This window comes from Medicago sativa, chromosome 4, assembly GCF_051527215.1.
Source record: "Medicago sativa cultivar Bolivia chromosome 4, Bolivia_mono, whole genome shotgun sequence".
NCBI classification, from domain to species: Eukaryota; Viridiplantae; Streptophyta; class Magnoliopsida; order Fabales; family Fabaceae; genus Medicago; species Medicago sativa.
The window spans coordinates 30,454,070-30,463,774 of NC_140752.1; the positions used below are offsets into that span (position 1 = coordinate 30,454,070).

At 38.9% G+C, this 9,705-nt stretch overlaps 1 pseudogene; it reads left to right on the plus strand.

The window, feature by feature from the left end:
* Positions 1-834: 834 nt before the first annotated feature.
* On the plus strand, positions 835-7,798 carry LOC146927691 (uncharacterized; annotated as a pseudogene).
* The last annotated feature ends 1,907 nt before the right edge of the window (positions 7,799-9,705 follow it).

Consider the following 9,705-nt stretch of genomic DNA (forward strand, 5'->3'; position numbering starts at 1 on the left):
ATCCTTGAGTATGGGGGTTGGTTCTAGTACTTCTCGACAACTTTTCAAGGAAGGATATCATGGGGAGAGCTTGGGGGATTTTTCGGGGCAGCGTGGAGCGGTGGATTTTCATTCGACATCCTTTAGGGCATCAGGTACTACTACCCCTATTCTCTTTATTGGTGTTATGCATGGTGAGGGGGTCACATCGCCCATCATGGTGGGGGTGGGGACTACTCCGAGTGCTTGTCATACTACTCAGCTTGTGGGTATGCCGTCTGCGACGGCCCTTCTCTTTATTGCTCCAGATTTAGGTTCTCCGTTGAGTCCGGTTGGTCCATCTGACAGCTTTATTGCCAAACGTGTCCTTAGTGATGGGAAGGTTTTAGGTGTTGTGTTTCATGTTGAAGATCTTATTTCAGAGTCTAGGTTAGTGTCCTTAGAGGCATGTGATGGTGCGGCTAAGGCCGCCATGGGTGAGACTAGAGGTGTTTCATGATTATTGGTTCCTTCAATGTCCGTGGGTTGGGGGGTAGGATTAAGAGGAGGAAGGTCAGAGAGTTTTTCTCTTCTAATAGGCTCGATTGTGTGCTCATTCAAGAGACTAAGTTGTGTTCGGTGTCGGAGTCCCTTGTTCATTACTTATAGGGCAATTCTTTTTGCGATTGGAGTTTTGTCCCGGCCGTAGGTAATAGTGGGGGTATTCTTTCCATCTGGTGCACCTCTAAAGGTCATGCGGTGTTTTCTTTTGCTGGGCAGGTGTTTTTTGGTGTGTGCCTGGAGTGGGGGGTTTTGAGGGACCTCTGCTTTGTGGTGAATATTTACTCTAAATGCTCGATTGCCGATAAGAGGGAGATGTGGGATAAGCTGATATCTCTCAAAGATTCCTTCAGGGGGGATGTTTGGTGTATGGCTGGTGATTTCAACTTTGTTCTTCATGAGTCTGAAAGGAGGGGCACCCCGTTCGGTAATGGCAACTCTTCGGGGAGCGAGATTCGTGACTTTTCCGTCTTTGTGCATAGAATGGGTCTTTTCGATTTTCCTCTCCTTGGTAGGCTTTTTACCTGGTGCCAACCAAATGGAGGTGCTTTGAGTACGCTGGATTGTTTCTTGCTTTCAGGAGGATGGTGGGACCTTAGGGGGGAGGCGACGCAATGGGCACTTCCTAAAGATGTCTCAGACCACAACCCGGTGGTTCTGAGATACTCCTCCTAAAGTTGGGGACCCAAGCTTTTTAGGTTCAATAATTTTTGGTTATCTCATCCTGACCTGGGGGGAGTGGTGGATCGTAGTTGGAACCGTTCTAGGCCGCCAGAGTGGATGGCGGTTAGGCTCTCGGCGAATCTCAAGACCTTGAAAAGTGACCTTAAGGTGTGGCACTCTTAGGCTTTTGGTTGCTTGGATGGTCGGATTGAGGCGCAGGTCGAGGCAATCAAACTTCTTGATCTCAAGCCAGAAGTCGCCACTTTGTCCCCGGCTGATACGGAAGCAAGGTTCAAGGGGTTCCATGATCTTTGGGCGCTCCTGAGAGCTAGAGAGTCCCAGCTCTTCCAGTAATCGCGGTCGAAGTGGCTGCGTGCAGGAGACGCTAATTCTGCTTATTTTCACTCTAGTATTAAGTTAAGGAGGAGGAACTCTATTTTGGCGCTTAGGGTGGGTAGTAGGTGGGTGGAGAGTGTTCCGGAGATTCAAAAGGAGATTGTGGACTATTTTAGGAATCACTTCTCAGAAGCTTTGGTGGACTGTCCTACTCTCGATGGGGTGGCTTTCCTTAGCCTCTCTGAGGTGGAATTGGGTGGTTTGGTTGTCCCGTTTGGTGAAGAGGAGATAAGGAAGATTGTTCTAGAGTCTGATGGGGAGAAAAGCCCCGGCCCGGATGGTTTCAATTTTTCCTTCTATAAAAGATTTTGGGATCTTTTAAAGGAAGAGGTGGTTACCATGTTTGATCAATTCTTTTACTCTGCTACTCTTCCTCGGTCCTTTTCATCGTACTTTATCACTCTCATCCCCAAGGTTCCCTCCCCTACTCACATAGGTGACTTTCGACCCATTTCTCTTCTTGGTTCTCTTTACAAGTTGGTGGCGAAGGTTTTGGCGGGTAGGCTCGCACCTGTAATGGATAAGCTGATTTCCTCCAATCAATCGGCTTTTATTAAAGGTCGTCAGCTTGTGGATGGGGTGGTTGCGGTCAATGAGATCATTGATGTGGCCAGGAAGTCCAAAAAGGAGTGTCTTATTTAAAGTTGATTTTGAAAAGGCCTATGATTCTGTTAGCTGGAGTTTTCTTGATTACATGATGAGGCGGCTTGGATTCAGTGATAGGTGGTGTAGGTGGAATCGTGCTTGTGTCTTCAGTGGGAATCTCTCTGTCCTTGTCAATGGTTGCCCAACCGAGGAGGTCAATATTCATAGAGGGCTTAAGCAGGGAGATCCTTTGGCTCCCTTCCTGTTCCTTCTGGTGGTGGAGAGGCTGAGTGGTTTGGTCCGTTCCGCTGTATCTAGGGGTTCGTATCAAGGTTTTAAAGTGGCCGCCTCTGGTCTTGCCATCTCCCATCTCCAGTATGCAGATGATACCTTATTTATAGGGGAGGCGACGATGGCAAACCTATGGGCTCTTAAAACGATTCTTAGGTGTTTCGAGCTTGCTTCTGGTCTCAAGGTTAATTTTTCGAAGAGCCGGGTCATGGGTTAATGTGGGGGGGGGGGGGGGGGGAGGGGGGAATTTCTTGGATTGGCGGAGCGTTTTCTCTACTGTAAGGTGGGCAGTGTCCCGTTTACTTATCTCGGTTTGCCCATCGGCGCGAATCCCCGCCTTGAGAAGACTTGGCAGCCCCTCCTTAAGTCTCTTGCTAGTAGGCTTGGCTCCTGGGGCAATAAGTATGTTAGCCTTGGGGGTAGGGTTGTCCTTCTGAACTCTGTTCTGAATTTGATTCCTATCTTCTATATGTCGGTCATGAAAATGCCTGTCTTGGTGTGGAAGAAAATTGTTCATCTTCAGAGGGATTTCCTTTGGGGAGGGGTCAAGCGGACCAGGAGTATCACATGGGTTTCGTGGTCAGTGGTTTGTAAGCCGAAGCGTGAGGGGGGCTTGGGGGTGAGGGATCTTCGTCAGGTCAACCTCGCCCTCCTTGCTAAGTGGAGGTGGCGGTATCTTGTGGGGGAGGGTGGTATTTGGAGAGATATCATTTTTGCTCGTTATGGTGGGTGTCTCCCCTCTCCCCATCTTGGGGCTAGGCCGTCCGGCCTTCGGGGGGTGTCATCGTGGTGGTCGAATGTCTCCCTCTTGGGGGGTGACAGGGAGGCTTTTGGAGACTGGTTTTCGGAGGGGGTTGCCAGGGTCATCGGGAATGGCCTCTCAACCCAGTTATGGCATGACCCGTTGTAACACCCCGTTTTCCCAACGTAAAAATTTTCATAAATAGAATCAGAGTTTTTCATCACAAAACCGAATGTCACATTTCTTAAAAGTCATAAATGGAATAAATTAATATTTATCCTTCAAAATTCAATCAACAATTAATTAATACTTTGCAGCGGAATTTATCAACTTCTAAAAATAGTCTTTGGCACGAAGACCTCATCATAAAAATCTCATAAATAGTCTAAAACATAATAATTAGTTCAAATCCAACAACTTCATTATAAATCTCTTAAAACAATACGTAAGGAATAGAAATAATGTCAAAACTCCCATCCTGTTACGTATCAGAGCACCTAAAGACACACTGTGAGGAGTCCACTCACGACCACGCCTAATCTTGATTACCTGCAAGTTACCCATACGAAGGGCAACATTTTCAAGCAAAGGGGTGAGATTTCTCAAACAATAATATTAAGCTCATAAATCATAAATTACATTTAACAATATAAACATCTTATAATTTAACAACTATAATCAAATACATAGACATCATCATTTCATCTTAGCAATATATCATCATATAAATATCATCACATATCTACAAAATATTAGTCATAAGCATCATCATATATCATCTTAATACTAATCATAAACATCTTCATATATCATCAATTATCAATTATGAACACCTTCATATATCACCGATTACTGGTCGCAAACAATCATCACATAACATCAAATATTAATCATAACATCGTCATGCATCATCATAAATATACTCATAAACATCGTCATGTATCATCATAATAATTCATCATTAAATACTTCTTTTAACTTCATAACTTAACGACTTGACTTGACAATGCAACTCTTCATCTTCAACCATCTTGACTCGACTATGCAACTCTTAACGTCTTAAACCATCTTTGATCATCATGAAAATGCAAATGCATGTGGTACCATTTTAGGGCATAAGCCCTCATCGTCGTGGTTGAGCATAAGCTCTCATCGTCGTGGTTTAGCAAAAGCTCCATCGTCGTGGTTGAGCAAAAGCTCCAGGGCATGAGCCCTCATCTATAAATGAGTATGCATGGACTCAACATCTTACGTCTTAGAACTTCATGAACATCTTATAACTCCTTGACTTAGACCGACACTTACATCTTAAATAAGACTCAGCAATATATGCATGGACACCAAGTAATGACTCATCAATGCACGTCTTTATATGACTCGACAATTACACATCTTTAGAATACACATCTTTATACTGCACATCTTTACGCATCATCAAATAATTCTTTAATGCACAAGTTCACATAAACAACCAAAGTAGTCCACACATTCCATAATTGAAGATAGGCACTCAAAGAAAGCAATAATGCATGAACTGAACATATATTCTAAAAAAAATGATGGTTAAAACAAATATTCCTCAAAATATTTGATAACCGAATATATATATATATATATATATATATATATATATATATATATATATATGGGATAGGATCAAATGACACAAGGTGTCAAATTAAATTTGACACCAAATCCTAACCATTAATACAGTTTTAATCTAACGGTTTCCATCGATTCATTAAATGCTCACATGCTTGATCAAGTGACCCACATTTTAATTTTAGTAATAATTTATTCAGTCTTCTTTTGGTTAATTCCTTTCCAAAAATTCTCTGATTCAATTTTTTTTAAGGATTCTACATGGCTTATTATTAGGGCTTGCACATGTTTTACCCCTATTTCATTACTCCAAAACCCAATTGCCACTATTTTTTTGCTATATAAGAATTTTATGTTTCACTTCCCAAGCTATTCACCATCACAACTTCCATCTTCTATTTTTCTATCTTCCCTTACACCACTTCCATGCCACTTTTTTTTTAAGAAGAAAAGTCAAATAACAGGAATAAACTCAAGGATGAGCAAAACGAAAATTAAGAGTTGGACAACCGCCACAAAAACAAGGGTTAATTGAAGTAATGAAATAGGGATAAAACATGTGCAAGAGAGCCTTAATAATAAGCCATGTATAATCCTTAAAAAAAACATAGAATCAGATAATTTTTGGAAATGAATTAACCAAAAGAAGAAAGAATAAATTATTTCTAAAATTAAAAGGTAGGGCATTTGATCAAGCATGTGAGCACTTAATGAATTTATGAGAGCCGTTAGATTAAAAAAGTATTAATGGCTAGGATTTGGTGTCAAATTTAATTTGACACCTTGGTGTCATTTGATCCTATCCCTATCCTATCCCTATATATATATATATATATATATATATATATATATATATATATATATATATATATATATATATATATATATATATATATAGGGTTATGTTACAAGCCACCTTCATAAAAAGTAGTGTGGTGTCTTTTATCAAGTCACACCTCAAGGTGTGATTTTCACTTTTTTAGTTATAACTTTGATAAAAGACACCTTCATAAAAAGTAGTTGGTGTCTTTTAACAAATGCTCATAGAGTAACTTGATAAAAGACACCTTCATAAAAGGTGTCTTCTATCATAACCCTATATTATATATATATAGTCTTTATTTTGCATTATGTCTCAAAATTAAATTGAAGTACAAATATATGTGAATCAATTAAAGACGCAAACAATTACATCAACAAAGTAAAGGATTCAATCAATACATAAGATTCTGCTTTATAAATCACTTTGTATCAATTATATTTGATTAAAAATAACAATAAATAAATGAATGCAAGATGATAGATGTTAAAGTGACTATAGTTTTTCAACAGCATGGATGACATAAAAGGACAACATAAAATTCAAGGAGAACGGAAAGGGAGATAAATTAATTCAAAATAGTAGTATAAGGTAGAACAAATAGAAGGGTTTGTTTCACATCAATTTCGGCAGAGGCATTTGATAAAACCATAACTTGAAATCTCAAATATAGTTTACGTAAAATAGGATCCATTAATGTAGAGGTATCGATGGATAAAAAAAAACAAATAAGCATCGATAAATAATTAGTCATTAATAAATAAAAATATCAAAAGACCATGAAAAACAAAATAGAAAACAAAACCTTTCACTACCCATATGATCATACAACCCTTATGATGAATAGAGACTCCCCCCTTACATCAATTCAACGGTTTTTCATCACCTAATCATCAATTCTCACTCAAACCCTAATTCTCATAATCTTACAAAACTCATCCTAAAAACATGTTAGATGCAATCTAATGATCTACAGCTTAATATTAGTGAAAGATAGTCTCACCCTTACCTTAGATTGTTTTTCTAAAATCAAAAGCAGCGTTCTTCGTTCCTAGGGTTCTCTCTCTCTGAGTTCTCCTCTTTCTCCAAAAAGCGGTTTAACGTCCCCCAACTCTTTTTAACCTAATCTTCCTTATTTATAATATCAATCACTCTTCCTAAATCTATTTAGGCCCAATAACTTATTCTTCTTTCTATTCCAACCTCCAATTCTACTTACACTAATAATTCTCATATTCTAATAAATAATAGAATAATGCCACATAATAAAATACTAACACCTCATATGTAAAAATAAATCACATAAATAAATTCTAACTTAATAAAAATAATTAAATAAAAGGAGGGTGTTACACCCGTGGTGTGGGTGTACCCTCCTGAGAGTTAGATTTCGTCGGTTGTTTCAGCTTTCGCTCCAGTCTGAGGGTAGAGTGGGGGAGTTAGGTGCCTGGGAGGGGAGTGTTTGGGTGTGGGACCTTAGGTGGCGGAGGCCTCTGTTTGTTTGGGAGGCGGGCTTGCTGGAAGAGCTGTTAGTGGTGGTGACCAAGAACTCTCGTCTTGATAGAGAGGATAGGTGGGTTTGGACCCGCAGTTCTGATGGTCGGTACTCGGTTAAATCGGCTTACAGTCACCTTTCAGGCATGTTGTCGGGTACCGACGCCTCGGGTGGTGAGGTTCTGCAGGCGGTGTCGCGGGTTCGGAAATCTGGTGCTCCTTCTAAAGTGGTTGTTTTCTCTTGGCAGCTTATCTTAGATAGAATTCCTACCAGGTCCAATCTTATTCATCGTGGTGTCCCTCTCCCGGTCGGGGGCGTAGGGTGTGTTTTTTGTGATGAGCCGACTGAGTCATCGGTGCATCTGTTCCTCTCGTGCCCGTCTATCCTTCCTGTGTGGTACCAGGTCTCTAGGTGGTTGGGTTGGGAGTTTATGATCCCTTTAGGTTTAGCCCGACAGTTCCTTTCCTTTACAGGATTAGGTAGGGGGAAGCGTGTGAGGATAGGTTTACTTATAGTTTGGCATGCTGTTATTTGGACCATCTGGACCTCTCGGAATGACCTTATTTTTTCTGGTGGCGCCCATAGTGAGGGGTCGGTGGTGGATAGAGCAAAACTCTTAGCTTGGAAGTGGTTCCTGGCTAAGTGCCCTGCTAGTTCCTGCTCTTTTTATGAATGGGAGGTGTAGCCCGTCCTTTGTTAGCATCGGTAGGGTTTTGTGCTGGTTGTGTTTCTGGGGTTCTTGGGGTGCTGGTGGGGTTCCTTGCCTTCACCTTTCCGGCATGTCTTCTTCGCTCTCTCCTTGCCCTTTTTCCTTGTTGGGTGGGTTAGGAGTGGTGGGTCCCTTTCCGGGGGCCTGTTGGGTGGTTTTTCTTTTTCTTGGTGTGTTGTTTGGTTGGTGCCTTTGGGGTCCTCCCCCTCCCTCGTCTGTGAGGCTTCGGGTGGGCCCTAGTGCGGTGTGTGGGGTGTCCTTTGGCATCTTGTTGGTGTACTTGTACATTTGTTTTATATATATATATATATATATATATATATATATATATATATATATATATATATATATATTTTTGCCATTCAAAAAAAAAAAGATTTGCCTTCTTTTTAGGGGAAAATTTAAAGGTGATTGATCTGCACCTTTTTTTAGGACCATTTTTCTTTGTTTTTGTTTTTTCTTGCTTTCGAGAGTTTTGGTTTGGTCTTCCTTGTATATATATTTTTCTTTTTTAATAATATATTATAAGTAGGTGGTATAAAATAGATATTTACTTTATTGAGAATCACCCTGATGTCTTACCTATCTCTGCCTTCTCGAAAAGAAAAAAAAAATTGAACAATAAGAACTTATTATACTCCCTCAATTTGCTTTAAATATTTTTAAAAAATAAATTGTTCTAAATAAAACATATATTTACTGACATATAGCCTACAGTTTTTTTTTATTTTTAAGGAAGCTACAGGTTGTAAATTCGAAGTAGATATCCATCGGTAACCAAAAATAGAAGTAGATATCCATCATTATAAATATTAAATTTTAGAGATGGTCCTTGACTTTAAATTTTAATTAATGCTCGTTTATTGCGTTGTGTGTATATTATAAATAAAATTTATAACTTTTTTTTGACCAAATAAAATTTATAACTTAGAAATATGTGATTCAATCGCTAAAAAAAATTGTGATTCAGATTTGCACACATTGTTCTACAAAAGTATCCTTGATTATACCTTAGAAAAAATCACATTATTTCCAATTAAAAAAAGAGTTCAACACTCTTGCAAAACCATCTTTTTTTTTTTTAACGTCAAAATTTATTAAAAACTTATCCCTGTTCAAGGAAACTGATACCAGATACCGGTATATAGGTGGAACACCAAAAGAAACACCATACAAACACAATAGACACATCACCTAACCAAGCAAAACCATCCTAATAAGAATGACAGATCAAGAAGCAAGTTGAGTGGTGAGTTTTGTGGGTCAAGAAGTAATGAATACATAAACGCAAACAACTCATTTGTATTGAAGAAGAAAATTTGGTTCGATGGAGGAATACAATGAAGTTTTGTTAGAAGCTCAATTAGCTGATCTTGTAGATGGTGCTGTTGATTATAGTAGACAACCTGCCATCAGATCCAAATCTGGTTATTGGCGTTCTGCTTTGTTTTTAATATTTATAAAAAGTAAATTGTTCTAAATAAAACTTATATTTACTGACATATAGCTACAGGTTGCAAATTCGAAGTAGATATCCACTCATTATGAATATTTAATTTTAGAGATGGTACTTGAGCATTGACTTTAAATTTTAATGCATGCTCGTTTCTTGCGTTGTATGTATTATATAAATAAAATTTGGGAAATGTTAACTTGTGCCCTTAGAGCATAAGTTAAGAAATCAAATGTAGAAGGTTTTTTTTGGAACTTGTGTATTTAATGCCTTAAAAGTTGCAAAAGTCATGCTTTCAACACAAAATTTATTTTTAATTTCCTTTTTAAGCTCCTTAACTTGTGCCCTAAGGGCACAAGTTAACATGACCCATAAAATTTATAACTTAGAAACATGTGATTCATTCCCTAAAAAATATGTGATTCAAATT